This window comes from Balaenoptera physalus (assembly GCF_965194825.1).
Source record: "Balaenoptera physalus genome assembly, chromosome: 7".
In the NCBI taxonomy this organism is placed as follows: Eukaryota; Metazoa; Chordata; class Mammalia; order Artiodactyla; family Balaenopteridae; genus Balaenoptera; species Balaenoptera physalus.
In genome coordinates, this window is record NC_138886.1 from 3,558,496 (window position 1) to 3,578,977 (window position 20,482).

The window sequence follows — 20,482 nt, forward strand, 5'->3', positions numbered from 1 at the left end:
AGGGGGAAATACACAGCATCTATTTTGCACGCTCTTTGTAAGACTTTAACAGGCACTGAGCAGACTGCCTACCCACAGTAAGTGCTCGTAAACATCCCGCGTGTCTCCGCTGTGCTGAGAACCCACAGGGAGCGCCGACGGGGGAGCCAGCTGATCCGACTTGAGCGGAGCGCCCTTCTCGCACCCAAGTGTGTGGAGGAGGCCCCAGGGTGCGGGCTCCACCCCAGGGCTCTGAGCCAGCAGGCCTGGGAGGGGCCTGAGAATGTGCATTTCTAACAGGTTTCCAGCTGGTGCTGCTGGCACGGGGACCACACCTGGAGAGCTGCTGTGCTAGACAAAGCTCGCCCGGGCTGCGGTGGGGTCGTGAGAAGCAGGCGGGTATGGGAGCGGGAAGACGGGGCGGAGGGTCTCGCTGTGGCCCAGGCCGGAGGGGACCAGAGGGCCCCGCCTGCGTGGGAGCAGGGAGAACGGAGGGGCCGCCATGCCCTGGTCCGACCCGGCCCCCCAGCCCTGCCCATGCAGAGCCCCCTCGGGCAGGGTACCCTGTGCGCACAGCACGGGGCAGGGCACCCAAATCAACGGCCGCCTGGCCTCAGGCTCCTGCCCACGTGCTCCTCCCTCACGGCAGCAGCCTAGACACACAGCTCCACGTACAGGTGGACAGACCAAAGCTCAGGAAGCTGAGGACCCACTATGTCCTCCTGGCCAGGGAGTGGCGGCTGCTCGCCAAATCCACATCCTGGGCTCCCTTCCCAACCCCCTCGCCAAACTTTCTCCCTGCAAACTCGGAGACTGAGCTTCCAGCCGGGTCCCAAGTACAAGCCCTGGTGTTTGAGGGTACATGCCAAACCCATGGCGCCCTTAATCTGGTCCCGACAAGACTGGACCCTCCCCTCAGCCTCCATCCTCTGGACGGCCAGGCCACACTGTTCCTGTCTCCTAGTGCAGCCCCAGAGGAGGAAAGCCATCAGGACATCATGCTGTCGGGAGCAACTTGGCTTTTATGGATGGCCTTTGCCAAGAGCTGCAGCCTGGCACAAACAGGCAGATGCAACTCACCAACAGTGAGGAAGGAAATTGTTTACAGGGATGAGCTCCCGGGACCTGTAGGGGGAGGGAATGGGGGGTGATCTGCTGATATGGGTGGGAGGTGAGGGCAGGAGCCCGCTGTCAGGAGGGGCTATGAGCTGGCGTAAGGACAGGTGTGATCGGGGTACCTAAGACGCCGGCAAGGAGTAAGACGGCACAGAGCTTCCCATGGAGCAGTGGGCAGACGTGAGCTCAGTGGTGTGTGCACTCAGCTATGTGCCCTCAGGTGTGTGCTCACGGCCATATGAGGAAAGGGCTCAGGGGCTTGTGGAAGGTTTTGCAAATAAGAGGGACTTACTGTTCCACAAGCAAAATCAAGGGTCAGAGTGTAGCTATGGGCAGGGCTCAGGGGCTCTATCTGGATCGGGGAGCAGTGATGAGTTGAGTGTCTTGTTGGTCTGGGCTCAGAGTCAAGGTCATCCCCCCGCCTGGGTGCAGAGTTCTGCATAGCTGGAGTCCAAGGTTGAGCATAGGTCAGGGCAGAGCCTATGCTGTGGACGGCTGGACACTAAGGAGCCAGGAGAACTTAGCAGGGAGTGCCCGTGCAGAGCGTAGATGCAGGGCCCAAGCAGCTGGGCGTAGAATAGACAGTGTTCACAGGCAGTGGGGTGCGGGGGGACGCTCCTGCTTTTCCTCAGCCACGCCACGTGTCTACAGTCTGGATACGGTCACTCAGACCCCACCCAGCCCGAGGTCAATCCAGTGCACTCTCCGAGGGTCTCGCCAGTGGGCCAGGCTTCTCTGACTCCATTTCCTGCTTCCACCAGACCCACTGGCCTCCACCGGCCTCCACCGGCCCCCACCGGCCATCCGTTAGCCAAGATGAGTCCCCATCTAGATCCATTCTACGTCACCACCGGCCCTGACCTGCTTCCTTCTCTCTGCCCTCTGCCAAACCAAATGAGGGACACACCCCCCAACCCTGCAACACACCACCCCCGAGACTGAGACAGAAGGTGGGGACTTTCGCTGGTGACGCAGGGTAATGACAAGGGCAGAAGAGGGGGCTCTGGAAACTGCACAGCAGAAGATGCAAAGTTGACATCTGACTTCCTTTTCTAGAATCCTCTTGGTCTCCCTGGTGAAGAGCCTGATTCCAGGGTAGAGCAGGGCAAGCGCCTGGAGCATCCTGTGATGTCAGGAAGTGAAGGGGGCGGGGCATGAGGACAGGGCAGGGAGCCAAACGAAGGAGCTCCCCACTGCTGGAGCAGTCTGGGCAAGAAGATAAACACCGGGAGGTTACATTCACCCATAACAAAGCGAATGTCTGCGAGTCCATACCAGCATTAACAAATAACTGGATAAATAATTAAGTGGAAGAGAAGGGACACATCTTCCCTAGAGAAGAATTCTAATTAACACATGTAGAAAGAATGAGGGAAATTGAATATCCCGTGAGCACATCGCTGCCAGCAAGACCCACCAATGGCAGCTCAAAATCATGAACAAAAGTTTAAGGAAAAGGAATGAATTGTAAAGTCTCCAATTACTTCCCTCAAAGATATTTATTAGTTACGAAGAGAAAAATAGTAACTTTCCAGTAACTTTTAGAAATAGTAACTTTGCAATAGAGAAACCCAACAAACACCAGTTTGATGGAGGGATCGAGGTTAACACCACCTAAGACCTACAGACAGAGGACTACAGACAGGCCCTCCCCACGTGACAGCTGCGGAGGGCACCTCCCTTCTCTCATATTTCCACCCAAAATGCAGAGCCTCCATCTAATTGTGAAAAAAAAATAGTTGACAAACCCAAATTGGGGCACATTCTATAAAATAACCGACCAGCACTGTCCCAAAGGCAGAGACATGAACAGAATGAGGGAACAGCTCAGGCAGAGGGTTCAGGAGAGCAGACAACAAAATGCAAGGGGGCGTCTGGGGTGGGATCCACATCGGATCCTGAAACAGGGAAAGGGCTTCAGTGGAAAACTGGGGAGCCCGCAGCGAGGTCTGTGGTTTAGGGAAGAGTCTCACACGCAAGGTAATATCTTCCCTTTGCTGATTGTATTACAATCAGGTAGGGATGTTAGGGAGGCTGGGCGGGGTAATATACAGAAAATCTCTGTCCTAGTGTGCAACTTTTCTTTTTATTTTGAAATGATTTCAAGTGAAGAAAGCATCTCCTTGGCCACGTTTGTGTGCTTGGACCCCAGCCTGGCCCGGAGCAGCTCAGTCTTCCGTCAGCTTCTCCCCTCCCTTCCCCAACCCCCCACGCCCCCCAGCCATCCCTGAGCAGAGCTCTCCCTCCACAAGCAGCTCATTCAGGTGTGTTTCCCAGTGAAAACTGTTTCCTCCCCGACAGGAGAGCTGGCACTAGCCAGCAAAGAAAACTTTCTTACCTGAGAATTACCAAGCAACCCTGAGGGGGAGCCCCACACCCACTGCCCCCAGTGGGACCAGTTCCTGGCTCCGTATGCCATGCCCTAGAAAGATGACACCTGCAGTGGGCAGGCCAGTCCTGGTAGGCATCGCTGTAGCACTGGGCCAACTCCTAGCCACTGGCAAGTCTATTGGTGGCTGCCTTGGGGTCAGGCATCCATCCTGGTCCAGGATGACAGGTCACATGACACAGGCTATAGCAGCCTTACATAAAATTCCTTTTTGAAAAAAAAATGCCCACCCAAACTATTCTACCGCCTCCCATCTCTCCTTCTACCTAAACCCATCTCAAATTGTCCATTTAGAAATTTCTTCTAAAGGATTTCCCAATGCTCCCCAGTGCCCCTTTGGGGAATCACAGGATGGCCCCAACAGCCAGAGCCAGAAAAGAGAAGACCCAGCCACCACTCGTGGCCTCATGTCCCCATAGTCCACCCAGAAGGGCCCCCTTAGCCTCCGGGAACACAGAGAAACACCCCAGAACTGTAAGCCCACTCCCCACCCCAGTCCTCCAAGAACTGCAGCGCCCAAGTCATTTCCATCCAATCAAGGCGGCAGCAGGAGGTATCTGTGAAACACGCCGTATGACTTCACAGTGGGAAATAGATTAATAAACCATTATGATAAGCAAGCTGATTATTAGCATGAGAAGGAGGTTCTGGAGCTAATTGAAGCCATCCAGCAAAATGTCAGCGCCTTCTTGGGGTATGAAATATTCATCGCACCCAAGCCCCAACCGGAGAGCAGAGGTCTGTATGTACCTTTCCTTGTATGGCCAATGTCAGACGGGGCTCCTTCCCCTGTGGCAGGGTCAGGGCCATGGCTCAGAGCCACCTACTTACTGGGGCAGTGGACTTCTCCAGAGGGGCATGGGGTTTGGTTACAGATGTGGTCATTTTCTTGATCCCCTTTAAGAAAAGAGAGAAATTCTTGTGAGCGTAGAAAGCTTATGGGATCACACCTGGGGGAGGCCATTTGTCCCTGGGAGGTGGGGTTCAGGGATGCCCCTTCGGTTGTATTTCAGCTGTGTTCCCTGAGGGGAACAGCTGTTCCACAGCCTGCAGCAGTGCCATTCTTGACCCTGGAGTAGCCCTCAGCCACTTCCCGCCCCTGACCCTTTCCTCCCTGTTGCTCCGCCAGCAGCCAAGAGCCCTCCCCTCCAGCCAGCTCCAGTCACAGTGGGCGTGCAGGATAGGATGGCGCCACAAGGACAGGCGGGGCCCTGTGTGATGCCTTGTCTCCACTAAAGCCGAGAGCTCATTGGAGGCGAGGTGCCTGTCTTTCTCAGGGCAAGGATGGCTCCAGGCGGGATGGCTTCAGGCGGGATGACTCCAGGTGGGATGGCTCCAGGTGGGATGGCTCTAGATGACTCCAGGTGAGATCAGAGTTCTGGGGCAGGAATACACTTTGCCATGTCCTTCCTCGGGGCCTTGCTTCCTGCTCATGCTAGGGAGGATGTGGGACTCGTGTAGCAGCTGATAGAGAGCCAACAATCAATGCTGAGGGTTTTATTATTACGAGTTTCTCCAGCAGAGCCCACATGGAATGCCGAGGCCAGGAGCTGCAAACCCCCAGGCAGAGCAAAGGTGGCCAGAGGCGGGGCTGGTTGAGGCAGACCAGAGCTTCCATCGCCAGAGGAAGGCTGCTTAATGGCAACGCTTGACCCAAGGAATGGGACCCAGGCGTCAGTCTAGGCAGCGGTGGGCGGGGCTATCACTATGGGCCTAGGGGAGGCAGTCCCTGCTCCCCCAAAACCTGCTGGGCAAGGACCAACCCAAAGGAGAGGGGGCAGTTTCTCAGTCCCCCACAATGTGGAAAATATTAATGGCCTCTTCCCTACTGTCATAGCAACCACACTTTTTACAAAGTAGGGCTTCCCTGGTGGCATGGTGGTTAAGAATCCACCTGCCAATACAGGGGACACGGGTTCGAGCCCTGGTCTGGGATGATCCCACATGCCGCGGAGCAACTAAGCCCGTGCACCACAACTACTGAGCCTGTGCTCTAGAGCCTACGAGCCACAACTACTGAGCCTGCGAGCCACAACTACTGAAGCCCGCGTGCCTAGAGCCCGTGCTCCGCAACAAGAGAAGCCACCGCGATGAGTAGCCCGCGCACCACAGCGAAGAGTAGCCCCCACTCGCCACAACTAGAGAAAGCCCGCGGGCAGCAACAAAGACCCAACGCAGCCAAAAATAAATAAATAAATAAACAAATAAATGTTTTTAAATAAATAAAAAATAAAAGGTATCCAGCCTTTTATTGTGTGTTGGATGTGAGATTGACATCAATTTTTCTAACACCAAAAAAAAGAAAAAAATAAAAAGCTGCTCTATGCCATTTTTTAATTAAGGTAAATTAAAATTCCTCTGGTTTGAAGACATTTTAAAGACTGTTGTGACAGCCTGAAGATCGTTACTGCCTCCCCGGGGCTCCGGCTGACCCCAGCTGTGACAGCATCTGCGATCTGCCCTCCGGCCAAGACCCCAGGGCAGACGCCCCCAACCAGGCATGGGGACAAGGACAGAGTCCCAGAATCCTCCCTGAGACCTGGACACTCCCAACTCCTGCTGGGGGTCGGAACGGATGCTGCCTTTGGGGAGCGCCATGCCCGGTGCTTATGAAAAGCCAGATAACATACATGCCGCCTCCAGTGGGTATTACCAAGCAACACCAAAGAGTGAAGTTCCGATCCGTCTTACAGTGTGGGTGACCTCAAGAACAGGGTGCTGGTGGAGGGAGCCAGGCACTCTCCCCCACGTATTGTGATTCCACTTGTAGAAGAGGCAACTCCATCAAGACAGAAAGCAGATTAGTGGCAGCCGGGGGCTGGGGCAGGCAATGGAAGGGAGTGCTGGTGGGGACGGGGGCTCCTTAGGGGCAACGAAATGTTCTCCAATTGATCGTGGTGCTTGCACAACTCTGTGAATACACTAAAAATCACTGAATTGTATGGCACATGAATTATATCTCAATAAACCTGTTTTTTTTTTAAATCACTATACAGTAATAACGTATTTATTCTGAAAAAAGAAATGTATATACACATATACCCTCTTACCTAGCAATTCCACTTCTAGAAATTTTTTCCTAAGGAAATAATTAAGGACGTGCACATAAATGTTTTCATACTTTAAAAAAGACATTTAAGTGTCAAGTGAGAGGGCTTTGAATAAATTACGGTGCATGCATTCACTAGAACACTGCACAAATAGCAACTTAACACAATGTGGTAGAAACGCATCTATTGACATAGATGTGTGTTCACGATAAACTGTTGAGTGAAATTAACAGGTAACAAACAGCAAATGTGGATACTGTAAAATGATATGCCTCACGTTCGTGGGAGAGCGGTCGCTGAATTATACACAGGGGCTACTTCCAGATAAGGGGTTTGGGAGGATTTTTTCCCCTCCTTCTTTCGATTCTCAGGATCGTCTAGCTTTTCCATTTTGACCTGCGCTACTGGTGCAATAAACTGGTACAGGATCTTTTTTGGAGATGGCCAGAGGGAGGGCAAGGCAAGGCAAGTAAAGAGAAGGATGGTCTGGTCTGAGCAAATGGAGAGTCTTTTGGGGAAGCAGAGCAGAGCGGCCTCCCCAGCAGAGAGGGCTCTTGGAGCTGAGGACCTGGGCACCTGGGCGAGACCTGCCTTTCTGGGCCTCCGTCGTGTATAAGATATACGATAAATCCCACCTGGAATCCTGGCTCCCATGCTGAGCCCCAGAGGCCCCGAGGAAGCCCCTGAAGGAAGACAGCTGTGGGTGCAGGAAGCCAGCTCCGCGTCCTCGCGTCCCAGGGACCAGGCCTGGATGACGAGCTCGGGCGCCGGGCCAGCAGGTCGGCACTTTGCCTGCTCCCTTTGCCTGTGCATCATTTCCTGTTCATCAGCATCACTCGGCCCGGGAGATGCCAGCCTGGGGCCGCGCCAGCTGCTGGGAGGAACTGCTCCCTGATCTGCGCACGCTCGGCTGGGTTTGGGTAGCCTGGGCCTGAGCGGGGTTGACAACGCTGTCTGCTCCGTCCCGAGGAGAGGAGTGCTGAGAGCAGACACAGCAACACCCAGCACGCCCGCCTGACGTGGGGCAGGGCCCCCAGGCGCAGCCCAGGGCCCACCGTCCCTCCACGGCCCTGCCCAGGTGCAGAAGGCTGTGAGACAGGACCACCCCGGACACCAGCCTCGGGTGATGAGGCTAGAGGTTCCATTGGGACAGTGGCAGGGCTGTTGCAGAGGGACAGCACCATCCGATCCGGCCCATGGCGTTAAGTGAGCACGTACTAACTGCTCTAATGGGCTGTTTCCCTTACCCCTCACACCAGCCGGGTACCCACCCTTACAGATGAGGGACCAAGGCTCAGGAAGGTCGTTGCCCAACTAGATTACGAGTTGGGCCCAGACTTAAGTCTCCCTGAGTGGGGAAGCTGTGCCCCAGGCTCGCTGCAGAGGGTCTGGGTTGCCAGGGTCGGGCGGCCCACCAAGCACCCGCAGGCCTCCAGACTGGGCCGGGGACCTGGCAGCTCCATCCCCATGGGGAGGCAGGGGAGAGGCTCCATCTGGAAGACCGACAGAGCAGGCGGGCAGGGTCCCGGTGGTCATGGCCTAGGGCAGCCTGGGGTCTCCAGAAGCTCCTGCATGACAGGCAGGGCCAGGAACCCGGGCTGGGCCTGTGCCCTTGGGGAGGAGAGGAAAAGTGGAGCCTGTCCACCCGGGGAGGGCCTGTCCCAGCTGTGCTTCCCAGGAAACAGGCTGCAGGAGCGTGGGCCCTGGAGGCCCCCCTGTAAGGAGCTGAGGACAACAGGTGGGCAGAGAACAAGGCGGGCCTGCAGTGAAGGTGCAGCAGCCGAGACTCCGCAGGTCACACGGGGTGGGGCTGGGGTGGGGGGGGTGGTCTCGGGGGCTAGGCCACCACCTCAGAGCTGCCTGAACTGAGGTGAGGGGGACAGGCCTCCACACCCCCTGCATCAGGTCATCACTGACACAGGCCCCCCAGGGGGCAGCAACCTTGGACCAGGAGGGTCCAGGTGGCCAAGGGCGGAAGGTGGCGGCTGTGAGCACGTACTGACGGCAGCTGGGACCGGAAGAGGGAAGCTGGGGGGATGCAGAGCACAGTCGGGGCAGAGGCAGCCCCCATCCTGCCCAGAGAGGGCTGGGGTCAAGGCGAGGCGCCCAGGGCCCCTGTCTGCCACGGGGCCAGAGACGAGCCCTCCTGGTTCCCTGAGCCTGGGTCCTCCCTGCTGGCCGCCCTCCTGGCTTGTGGCTGCCATGCCCACAGTTCCTAGTGGGCTTTAGTGACTCACTTCTCTGGCTTCCTTTCCAATCGCGGATGTCAAACCTCAGGGCACTGCCTGGGTCCCTTTCCAGAGGGAGCTGATGCGGGGCAGCGGGTGATGGGGCAGGGCCTGGATTCCCTTCCTTCCCCTGTCCTCCGGCAGGACCCTCCGTGCATCCAGCCCCCTACCGCCTCCCCCTAATCACAGCCCAGCCAGGCACCCACGGCTGTGCTCACCTGGTTGAAGGTGGCACGGCCCTCGACACAGCCCCTCAAGGGGCAAGAACGCTGCGTTCATAAAAGCAGTGTTTTTTCTCTCTATGAAGATATCGGAACTCACTGGGGGAGAATCCAAACCACGCAGCTGAGCAGAAACGAAAAGTCTCCCCAGACCCCTACCCAGCTCGAACCTTCTGCAGCTTCGGTGCCACTCCCTCCCTGGGCCCCCTTGCAGGTTTGCAGACGTTGAGGCATAGACCCGCGTCCGTGCTCCCACTCTCTGGGTGTTTCATTCGACAGTGTGATGTCCATCAGGTCCAGACACAGATGTGCATTCAGCCTTTCCAGTTACACGTGTCAAACCTCAGGGCGCTGCCTGGGTGCCGAGGCCTCTGGGCGTGGGGCGGTGTCTCCCGTCCCCCGACAGTTCAGGAGGATCGGAGAGGTGGGCGCCGGGATAGAACCTACAGGACCCCCAAGCAAGTGCAGAGAGCCCACCAGGCCTTGGTGTCCTGGCCTGGGAAGCAGGGTCTGTTGACCGCACAGCTGTGACCACATCTGGTAAGTGGGAAAGCTCTCAGGAATGTTCAGATGGCAGCAGGGAAATTGGAGCCGAGGAAGCAGAGACAGCCCGGCGGTAGTAACTTCTTGCTCAGTCAATAGCTCTTTCCCTGCTCCAAATTACTTTCTTTTCCCCCTGAAACCATCAGCGGCAGCGACTGCCCATCAGCTATGACACGTGAAAGAAATGCTATTGGAATTTCCAGGCCTGAGAGTGTTCTCCTGGCCCAGTGTTTGCTCAGCCATCCCTGGCAATGCCACGGAGAGGACAAGACGTAAAAAGAGCTAATGGACGGGGCTGAGCGGCTCGGCTCCGGCCACGGGGCAGGACCAGGACCTGCGCGAGGCTCAGGGTCCCCAGAGCGGCCTGCTGGGGCCTCCACACAACGGCGGAGTGGGCGCCAGACTTTGGCATCGACCCAGTCCCTCCCTTCCGGGGCCCGACTTTTTTTGTTTGTTTTGTTTTTGTTTTCGTTTTCTGTTTTGTTTTGCTAATTGCTTTATAACCACAACGAACTAGTACAGAGAATGCCCTGTACAAAACAACACAATAAAGATCGAGGTGTTCCCTTAGGCAAGGCTGAAGATTTCAGTCTCTGGTGTTTGGAATGTAGGCTGCAGTCCTTGTTTTTGGATGGATCACTGGGTGTGTGGCACCGTCCGTGCTTTTAACCAGATTTGAACAGGAGAATGGCCACTTGGCTCAGGTAGAAGTAGATGAAATGTTTGGTTTCATGTGTCACGTAACTACCAAAGTTCCTCCCCACGGTGCAGTGCCAGGTAGGGTTGTACTTCTTGTCAAACTCCTTCTTGATATGGGCAGCAACGTCCTTCTCTGTAGCATATTTCTCCAGTTCCTGAGTACTCCACACTCCCCCGAGTCCTGTTGCATCTCCTCTGACATATTGGCATTTTTCATCACGGCCTTTCGGTCACACGTGGTTACCAAGGAGCACGGGCTGGCCGACTGCAGCGGTCTCCTGGGGGAGGGTCTGGCGAGGCTCAGACCCGTCGACAGGAGCGGTCCCTACCGAAGCCGTGGCGCATCGATGGAGCCCCACGCCAGCCGCCGCCGCCTAGCCATGGGCCCGACTGTTAATTGCCCCGACTGCATGCCAGGCCGAGCATGGGGTACGAGCCCACAGAAATGACAGAGACGAGTGTCCTGCCCTCTGGAAGCAGGCAGGATGGGAGGCCACGCAGGAGCAACTCTTGGAGGGGCTAAAATAACCAAGTTGGGGCCGTGTGCTCACAGCAAGAGGGCGTCCATCTCCCCAGCAGGGCCCCGGGGACCCTAAGCCTCCCAGCATGGATAAGAGAGCCTCCGGCAGGCTTTTCCTGGGATAGGGAACACGTCTCACCTGTTCCCAAATGTAGTGGATTGAATGGGGGTTCTCAAAAGGTATGTCCATGTCCTTACCCCCAGAACCTGTGACTGTGACCTTGTTTGGGGAAAAGGTCTTTGCAGATGTAATTAAGTTAACGATCTTGAGATGAGAAGATCATCCTAGATTAACCGGGTAGGTCTTAAATCCGATGGCAAGTGACCTTATAAGAGACACAGAGACAGAGGAGAAGCCACATGAAGTTGGAACAGAGACTGGAGGGATGTGACCGCAAGCCAGGGACACCTGGGCCACCACGAGCTGGAAGAGGCAGGAAGGACCCTCCCCCAAAGCCTCTGGAGGGAGCGCAGCCCTGCCGACACCTTGATTTTGGACTCTGTCCTCCAGAACCGGGAAACGATAAACTCCTGTTGCTTTCAGCCCCCCAGTTTTGGGTCCTTTGTTTGGGCAGCCCCAGGACACGCATAAGCACGGAAAACACTGAGCCCAGCAGCAGAGCATGTGGTTCAGGTGGGAGTCCTGGCTACTAGCTGTGTCCTTGGGCAGGTTACTTAACCTCTCTGAGCCTCAGTCTCTATATCTTAAAATGGGAATAGCACTAGAACCTTCCAGAAGGTTGGGAGTGATTACATGAAATGACGTCTGGCACATGAAGAGCCATGTGAAGGGGTCACCATTCCTAGGTGCCCTCCCTGAGGTCCCATCCTTGCCCTATCATGTCACCTCTACCTAACTTCACCAAGGCCCCCAGGGACTCACATAGGTGAGTTTGGGAGATCTTAGGAGCAAGCATGCTTCCTACCCTACCCATATCAGAAGGAAACGAGAGCCCCTCCTGTTCCTCGACCTCACATCTCCAAGCCATCCTTCACAGTGCCCGTAGCAAAAATGGCAGTGATGATAATAGTTGCAGTAGTAGAAAAGCACTTAGACATTCTTCCGAGAACATCATGCTCACAAAGGCACCAGCACCTCATAATAGACATATAAGGTCAGCACTATAGTTATTTTGCGTTTACAGGTGAGGAAACCGAAGCACAGAGAAGCTTGTAACTTGCTCCAAGTCCCAGGAGCCGGGACACCCACCAGGCCATCTGAGCCTTTATCCTGTTGAAACTTGCCAAAGTGAATATTACAGCTGTATTTATATGATGGCCCAAGAGACGCCTCTCACCCACTAGATTCTAAGCAGGGCCCGGTCTGGTTGTGCTGGCTGCCTTGTCTCTTGGCACAAAATAACTGCTTGATTAGTGCTTGAGGAATGGATAAGTAGATGGATGGATGATGGATGGATGGATAGATGGATGGATGGACGAATAGGTGGATGGATGGATGGATAGATGGATGGATATTAGATGGACGGATGGATGGACGAATAGGTGGATGGATAATGGATGGATGGATGGATGGGTGGGTGGATGATGGATGGATGGATGGATGGACGAATAGGTGGATGGATGGATGGATAGATGGATGGATATTAGATGGACGGATGGATGGACGAATAGGTAGATGGATAATGGATGGATGGATGGATGGGTGGGTGGATGATGGATGGATGGAGGGAGGGAGGCCTCCCAGCAGAGGTGCTGGCTCCTCAGGGCACACTAACGCCAGAGGAGTGGAGAGAGTCAAGTTTGGAGTTTGAAGCCCTGGTGTTAGTCTAGCCCTGCCCATCCTGTTGGATTGAATTTCCGGGGCCCTACATCATCTCTTGTGGTCCCTCTGGGCTCCAAGATCAGACCTGTGAATCAGAGCTGTGAGTCCTGGATTGCTTCCTCATACACGCCAGCACTTGCAGAGCAGTTTCTATAGCATGTTTATGTGTGCTCTCTCACGTACACCCCCAAGATCAGATTCTGGCATGTATCCTATTAGGGGTCATAGCACGGCCCTCAGAGGAGGGTGCTTCTTTGTCCAAGGTCTCAAAGCCAGCAAATGGCGGGCATGGGAATTAAACAGGACTCTCCGCTCCCAAGGACAGGGCTCTTCCACTGACTGTGCAGTGCATCAAGAGAAGAACACAGGCTTCAGGGCCACACAAACGTGGACTTGACTCTGGTGCTCATCAACCACAAGCTGGGTGACCTTGGGCATCAACAACAATGCCAGCTTTTGGAAAGACAAGTGTCAGTGCACAGGAAGCATCCAGCACATGCTGGGTTCTGAACAGGGATCCATGTGATTACAGGATCCTGTGAGCCTGGTTCATGCATCAAGGTGTCCACAGCAACCCATGGCTTGTTCCAATGAGCTTCGCCCCTTGGGTTCCTGCAGCTCGGGGCTCAGATCCCAGTCTGCAAACAGGACCTGGAAAGACAGGTCAGCCACCAAGAGGTGCCCAACCAGGGCACCCACAGGCACAACCATGAGGTTCATACCTCAAGTAGCCCTGAAGTACCCGGATGTGTGCCCACCCCGGGTGGGGCAGCTAGGCACAAGGCAGCAAAGATGGTGCAATGCCCCCAGGTTCGAGGCCGTGGACCTCTCTCTTTTTCTTCTACATGGATGCACTTCCCCAGGGGCAGAGGGTCACTCCCTGGCTCTTTCGCGGCTGCGGCCGTCACCCAAATGTAATTAAGAGAGGGAACTCCACAATGACCTTCTAATCACCAGGGGCTCTTGTGGGCAGCGCCTGCCCGTTCCTGCTAATTGGAGGGAACGGCTGCCAGACACATGGAGTCAGCCTGCTTCCCTCTGGCCCCCGTGGCAGCCCCGACCATCCCTTGCCTCCTGCTGCCTCCAGCGGGACTTTGGAGGGGACGAGACAATTTCCCCCAAATGCCCCCTAAAAGGGCAAAATGGGGTGCTGGAGGTTCTGGGGTGAAAGAGGTGCCCCAGTTGTCCTAGTTCAGACTCGGATGAAGCATGAGCTCTTTTCAGGATGCAGCGAGGCGTGGAAAGACAGCCCTGAGCGCTGAGCCCTCAACCCCAGCCTCAGTGTTCTCATCTGTAAAATGGAGCAAATGTCCCCTGCCCTCGTGGGGATGGCGAGAATGAGACTCTGGGTGTCAAAACAGTGCCTAGTGCCAAAGACATGTGATTTCATTCTGTTCCAACCACTTCTGTTTTTTATACGAAGGGAAAGAAAGGGGTGGGGGGATGGGGGGAGGGAGGATGTGAGTCTGGGCCCCGGGTACATGGGGGGATGGGGCTGGAGCAGGGGGAGTTAAAGTTGGAAAACACCCTGGGCCCCCAGCATGGCCACGCTCAGGACAGGCCCGGGCCTAGCCATCCTCCGCCCTTGAATTTCTAGAACAGGAGATCCCAGCTGGGCTAGGAACCACACTAGTTGGACCAATTAACTATGGTCTACACTAGACAGTGTTTTCAACCTCGAAAAATACACTTAAAATGAAATAAATAAAAAGATGTAGGAATTAAGTGTGAAGGAGCCACACAGAGGCTTGGCCGGGGCCTCAGGAAGGGTAGCGACCTGTCCAGCTCACCACTGCACCGCCAGGCCCTGAGCTTGGGCAGGCGCCACGAGCTGAGTGGCCGAGGTGGAGGGCAGGGCCCGGGCAGCTGGATGGAAACAGGCTCTGAGAGTGTGTTTCTCTTCCTTCCAACTCCCAGAACCCAAACAGCTGAGTGGTCTGGGCTCCTGGGTTTCAGGAGGTCCCAGGCCTGGATCTCCGCCCCAGAGGGAAGTGGGTTTCTGATGCCCTCCGAGATCTCCCAGCTCTGATCAGCCGGAAACCCCCAGGGACCCTCACTGCCCCGAGCTCCTCAGCTCGGCACCCCAGGCCCTCCAGCCTTTCTTTCCATTATCTGCCTTGTGATCAAAAACCCCCAGCCACTTCCTGATAGCCCCCAAGCCAGAGCAGACCTCCCTTCCTTGAATCCCCCTGAAAATCACCCACCACAGGCCCGAGTCCATTCTAAGACCTGTCGTGGAGACACCTGTGGTCCCCAAGGTGTGCACTCTCCAGGCCGGCAGCAACGAGCCCACCTGGTTCAAGCACAGTGTGTCCCTGGTGGCCTCTGCTGAAGTCATCACAGCACCGTATCACGTCACACCAGCTCTGGCTGGTCCCTGTTGCCCTGAAAACGCCCCTTGTCCCCCTTTCCCCTCACTGATACCTGCGGTGAATTCTTACCTGTCCTGTAAATCTCCGCTTGGATGATACCTCCTCCAGGATGCCTTTCCAGCTCTCCAGACTGGCTTTGCTGTGCACGTCTGTGCCCCTGCCCACTTGAGTCCCTCTCACGGTCCTGGCAGGCTGCGCCATGGCTGCCTCTTTCCCCACCAGACCTTCCCTGCAGGCGGGGGCTGGGCCCTGACCGCCTTGGTCTCTGCAAGGACCCAGGGTCCGGCCCCACCAAGAGAAGTACAGGAAGTTCAGGCGCAGCCTGGTCTCGACCCCGTCAGCAACATTATCAGCACACGGGTCTGTGCAGGGCCTTGGGCCACCTGCCCCGACAGTAATGAGAACAAGGAAGAGTGGCCTGAAAGCACTTGCCTTTCTCGTGTCCCCCGCCCCAATGACTCTGAGTGGGTGAGAAACTGGGGGGACGGCTGGTGATGGGGGCCGACATTCCTCATCAGTCCTCTGGGAGCCAGTGGCCTCCTGAGGGGCAGAGACCAGGGCACGGGTGCCCCCTCACCAGTGGTGCCCAGCACAGGGCAGTCTGATCTTCTCTGCAGGACTCACGGGCACCAGGCTGGCCTGGGAGTAAAACGCCCCAAGCACAGGCGTCACAAGCAAGCACATGAGCTACTCTCGCCAGGACAGGCTGGGTTTTTAAAGAGGAGCCCTGGACATTCACACGCCGAAAAAAAAAGAATGTAGACACAGACTTCACATCCTTCATAGCATTAACTCAAAATGGATCATAGAGCCAAATGTAAAATGTGAAGCTATAAAACTCCCAGAATATAACATAGGAGAAAACCCAGAGGACCCTGAGTATGGCAGTGACTTCTCAGGTGCAACACCGAAGGCACAGTCCCCGAGATGAGTGCCAGGGGCTGGGCGAGGAGGGGTGAGCAGGTGGGGCACAGGGGTGGGATGCTTAGGGCAGTGACCTACTCTGTGTGATACTGTGATGGTGCATATGTCATCACACAATTGCCAAACCCACAGAACGTGCAAAGATTCAATCCTCCCCTCAACTCCACTCAATTTTTCTGTAAACCCAAAACTGCTTAACAACAAAGCCTATTAATGTAAATTTTAAAAAAGGAACCCAAAAGAAAGAACGAAGCCAGAGGGTGACATTTCAGCCAGCAGGCAGGCCTTCTTCATGGTCCTGTGCTCAAGACGTGTGCCACCAAGCTGAGGCCTGGGATGTTCTCAGTCAACTGACCTCCAGCCAGGGCTGCGGGAAGGTTGAGGGTCCTGGAGGTGAGAGGGTCCTGAGGGCCACCATGCGGGTTTCTGAGGACCTCCGAGCACCTCCCAAGTCAGCACCCATGCCTTCTGTCATTCACTCACTCATTCCTTCAGAATGTTGATGGCGTGGTGTCCGCCGAGTGGCCCGCGCGTCAGGCCTCCATTGTTCATTATTCACAGACTTAGTCATTCACGCGTTTAGTCATTTTCTTTGTCTAAAGAAGAAAGCAAATTCCACCTTCCGCCAGCCCCAGCAGAATGTCTGGGGACCCCAGTCACGGTTGTTGGGATTAATGAGGTTTCTCAGGTCCTCATGACCATTTCAGAAACGCTCTCCAAGGTACAGTGGGCAGGGGCACCTCATGCCAGGAAGGTGTTCCTTTACAAGATGAGCAGTGAGAAGGTCAATTAAGACAGGGGGCCCCTGAAGGGAAGGCTCCCAGACCTCCCCAGGTACACAGAACTCGCCCCCAGAAATGGGTGTACCAGCTGGAAATGGGGGGCGGGGGAAGGTGGCAGCCGTGAGGGTCACTGCCCTGGACCACCAGCCCGAGTCCAGGCCTTTAGGGAGTGTTTGCTGGTGGCCACTATTACAAAAGCCACACGGACAGCTGGGTCTCACCTGTGCGTGTCAATGAACTAATTCACAGTCATACACGCATTCATTCAGCCACGCGTGCATTTTCAACTGTTTCATGAGCATCTAGTGTGTCCTTCCTAAGGAGCCCACACATTTATTTACGAACTCACATGTCCACAGTGCAGGCAGGCACACATGCACTCAGTCCTGTAGGCTGTGTGGGGTTTGCAGGGGCAGACAGCCGGGTGGGTCGGGGGCCACTGGGAGAGCAGGCAATGCTTCCTGGGGAGGGGGCATCAGGGTGCTGTGTGGGGAAGGCATGGAGTTGCTCTAAGTTGGCGTAGATGGCAGCCACAGCAGCACGGAAACCCCAGGCACCAACAAGAGTGAACCTTCCAGGTGGCAGAGGTCATGCCGCCATCCAGGGAGTCGGCTGGCTCACTGGGAGAGGGCGTCTTGGTTTTGGGGTCCAAACCGTGCAGGCTGTGGGCACCCCCATACCCACAGCACATCAGAACCCACCTGGCCGGCCCTACAATGCCCAGCAAGGGGCACGCTGTGGCCAGTGCAGCAATTTACAATGAAACACTCATCACTGCTGGCAGAGCCCTGAAATGCAGCACGGAGAAAGCAAAAAGAGTCATCTGGCATTTAGTAGTTGTGTCAACAAAGCTCTGTTTGGAAGTGAATTCAATCTGATGGCATCTCAGCCAGTGAGCGTTAGGACCCTGCCAACCTGTCCTGCAGCGGCAAGATGATGGCTCATTCCCGGGACATCCAGGAGAGAGCTCGCCAACGGGAGACACAGCTGGGCAAGGCGCAGACTTGGCTTGAGGTCATAGCCAACGGTACTCCACTTAAGGGGAGCCCATGAAATTTTAACGACATTCTGAGGTTTGCCAAAAAGCATCCTTTTAAGAGGAGAGCAAGAAATGCCGCTGTGTGGAGCCTGGGCAGGAGGGGCTGAGAGGAACTCATTCCTTCCCATCTCCCCATCACTGAGCTCCAAGGCGGGCACACCCACAGGGCCACCCAGACTCCGGCTTCCCAGACAACCGCAGCTCAGGCCCTGCCTCTGGCTTCATTCCCTTGTAAGCCCCTCCCCAGGGCAAAGGCACCCCTCGTCCCAAGGACCGGTGTCCCTCTGGAAAGGGCTGCCTCTGGCCCACATGCCCCTCTTGAGTTGCTTTTCAGAAGTAATTTCCATGTAATGAGAACACAGGGAAAACTCATTATTCCAGACACTGCTAATTAGGGGTGTGGGACCAGCAGAAAGTGACATTTGCTTCCTCCACAGGCAGTGCGAATTAACAACCAGACAAGATCGCAGGGACCTTTAAAGAGCCAGAAGCAGCTCCTGGCCAGCGGCTGTCAGCCGTCAGGAGCAGGGTCCACGTGAGAGGTGTTAATTACAAGTCTTTCTCTCCTAGTCAGTGAGGAAGGCCCCAAAGGGCGGCCCGGGGCATCACTGCCTCCAACCCCGAGTGTGAGATGCCCCAGAGCAGCCCTGGGAGGGCGACACCAGCATTATTCCCATTTCACAGAGGAGGAGACTGAGACTCACCCTGGGTCTCACAGGGAGGACCCCACAGAGAACAGAGACCAGAGACCACCAGGCCCCACTGCCTGGTGTCCGGCTCACTCCCCCCATGGCAGTCAGTGGAGAGGACACAGGCTCCGTACTCCATCCTCTGGCTTTGCCAAATTCCACCCAATCTGGGAGACTGGAAGCATGGAGGCTAAGGGACCCTTCTCCTTTGGAAACTGTGAGATCCTGGGGGGTCAACAGAGAGGGGCAGCCGTACTGGAAGTATCATGTGAGCAAAGGCGTGGAGAGCTGTGTTGCTGGAATGAAGCGTCTCTGAGGGGCACACAGGAGGGCTGAGCAGTGGGAGCCATGGAAGGTCACAGAGCAGGAGCCGCCATGGGCATCCCGGAGCCCGGCCACGCCATTCCTAAACGGCCCAGCCTCCCCGGCTAGATGAGGAGGGGGAGGAAGCCCCAGCCCCAGGAGAGAAGGGAAGGAGGCCAAACTGAGGAAGGGGTGGGAACGGGGACACATTTCCTGAAGATTCCAGCTCCTCCCTGGTGTTCTCCCCATGCAGAGGTCACCCCCTCATCCTGGAAAGTTGGGGCCCCCAGCCCACACTCACACTGTCAGGTTCTTACCAACCGTCTGCGCCGCGTCGCTGAGAGATGTGGCCCCACTTAATCCCACACCCACTCCTGGGGTGTGACACCCATGGGTGTGCGTGGATCTGTCCCGTCCCCGCTGGGTCCACAGCTAAGGAGCCATGCTTAGGGGGATGGGGGTTAGGGACAGGAGACCTGGGAAAAGTCACATCTGCCTAAGAGGGTCCCGTGCAGGGGAGGGAGTCAGGGGTGAGGGCTGCAGCGGTCCTGCGGCAGAATCTCCATCCCATCCTCCCCCCACCCCTGCAGGTGCGGAGGCAGCTCCGCGGACACCAGTGGGGTCAGCAGGATGGCAGCCACGGAAGGGCAGACCGTCCACCCCACAGACTCTCCTGCACGCACAGAGGCAAGCTCTTCTCCACCTTCAGCTCACACGGGATGCAAACCCCAGCCACATGGGGTCTCCATCCTGTGTCCGTGGCCTTGAGCCCACTCCTGCGGAGAGCGGCCCAGAGGAGGCTTCTGACCCCTTGATTGGTCAGTAGCTGGTAGTCGGTTGAGCTGGGAGGAGGCCCACGGTCACCTTGCCCAGAGGCCCTCCTGGCTGTGAGGGGCGGAGCAGGTGGGAGGGGCTAGGGGCGGGGCTCTGGTGATGGTGGGCAGGGTGGGGCGGGACCGGGAGGGGCAGGGCCGAGCAGGTGACCTGGCGCACAGGGTCAAAGGGCTTCAGGGGTCATCAGCTTACTCCTCATCGGATACTTGCTGGACACACGATGCAGCCCAGGCCCTGACCATCCCGGACACCCAGTCAGCACAGCGGTGAGGTTTTCTCTGGACACACCTGCAGGGTGGGAGCAGCAGGGGCCAGGTGGAGAAGGGGGTTTAACCAGGGCTGGGGTTTTGCCAGGAGGGAGAGAAGGGAGGGAGTGGGGCGATATGAAGGGCATGGTGAGGGCGGCCAGGACAGAGGGCAGCTGCCAGGGGGCCTGGGGAGGAGCGGGGCAGAGATGGGGGTGGGCGGTGAGTGAGCGGGAAGCTGGGGTGGAGAAACAGGTTGGGGAGGGCCCCAGGTGCAGGCCTAGAGCAAAGTGGAAACGCAGGGCCCTGTTCAAAACAGCAGGCAAGGTGGGTCATTAAAGGCATTGAGATCCAGAGCTTTGTCCTTTCTTTCCTCCGCGTGGTGTTTTTTATTTGCTGCTATTTAATGTCATTCTAAGCAAAGAAAAATTTTAAATGTAAATTCTTAGCATGAATTTTACCATTTATCCTGGTTTCTTCTCTGATTATTATATCAGAGCATCTAAGTCGTATATGGAATCACTGCAATTATTCAATTTGTACTTCATGCTCTTTCCTGAGGAATGTCTGCATGGAGCTGAGGAGACAAGCCAAGCCAGACTCAGGAGGGACGAAGAGGACGCCCCCCAGGCAGGAGCTGCTCCAAGGAGCGCCCCCTAGAACCCTCGGGCAGAGCACAGACCTGCCACCTTCCGGGCACACCTGCTCGGACCCGGCTGCTGGGTCTCCCCTCCTGCCAGCCGCCAAGGGATACACACACTTGAGC

At 56.2% G+C, this 20,482-nt stretch overlaps 1 pseudogene across 1 annotated transcript; it reads right to left on the reverse strand.

The window, feature by feature from the left end:
- Positions 1–8,972: 8,972 nt before the first annotated feature.
- On the reverse strand, positions 8,973–10,548 carry LOC309663592 (dynein light chain 1, cytoplasmic pseudogene; annotated as a pseudogene). Its single transcript has one exon. The product of its transcript is annotated as a dynein light chain 1, cytoplasmic pseudogene (transcript).
- Positions 10,549–20,482: the final 9,934 nt, after the last annotated feature.